This window comes from Scleropages formosus, chromosome 10 (genome assembly GCF_900964775.1).
Source record: "Scleropages formosus chromosome 10, fSclFor1.1, whole genome shotgun sequence".
Lineage (NCBI taxonomy): Eukaryota > Metazoa > Chordata > Actinopteri > Osteoglossiformes > Osteoglossidae > Scleropages > Scleropages formosus.
Window position 1 is genome coordinate 17,155,208 of NC_041815.1, and position 1,163 is coordinate 17,156,370.

The window sequence follows — 1,163 nt, forward strand, 5'->3', positions numbered from 1 at the left end:
GTAGGACCTCCTGCGCAGTCCAGTGTAGCTGAATTTGATAGAAAATAGATAACTTTCCATTCCTCTCCGCCTGGTAGCAATGCAACTTCCTTACCTGATAACAGAAGAAATCAATTTGCTGTGGAACAATTTAGCTGGAAATTCAATAATGAAAAATGTGAGCATAGGAGCAAGAGTAAAAAAAAAAAAAAGAGTGATGGTGCTAACAATCCTTATATTTAGGGGGATGGCTGTGTAATTAAACCGTACGAGACAAAAATAATTACACTTTGTCATACGTTGTTAAACGTTGTCTTGACCTATATTTTCAATATTTCTCTATGAAGTCACATTATGACAAATTTAATTATAACTCTACAGACAATAAAATCACAATCCGGAATTTACAGCGTTGCGCTGACGGAAAACTGGACCACACTAGTCAGACTTTAGTAGACTCTCCGTGAACTGTTTGCTATAATGGGCTTTAAAGTTAGACTACCTTCCTGAATAAGAGTGGACAGTAACTGCCACTGATGTAGTGATGATTCTGAAATTGTCACAATTAAAATATTTCAATCGACAGCCATTCTATGTAGTTCCGCAAGGGGGCGACATTTTCAGCAAACTAATTTTACTTTTGCAGTATGTACAGAGATGGGCAATAATTTTCAGGTAAGCAGAGGTGGATTAGTGGTCAAAATACTCAAGTAAATGTACTTTTACTTTCAAAAAATTACCCAAGCAAAAGTAGTCATCCAGAAGTATAACTGAGCAAAAAGCATGAGGTAAGAAAAGTAAAGTATAAGTTATGTTGAATCATATTAGACATTTTAATATTGTGAACCAGTAGAAATATTAACAGCTTCAATGTAGTTTTGACCCATACAAAAATACATTTACATATTTACTTTTCTATAAATTGTCTGCTGCTGTAAATATAATCACATCTTGTCAATAAGACTTGTTTACTTAAGAATCACAGGTCTGCGACTATGTCTCCTTCTCCTAATGTAATGCACAAATTTGTATTTTCTCTGACACGTATGTCACTTTGGAGAAAAGCATCTGTTAAATGAATAAACGTAAATGTAAATACACACACACACACACACACACACACAGAGAGAGACAGATAAAACTTCAAAATAGCCTTCTGTTCATTGGGTGTAAAAATATCCTCC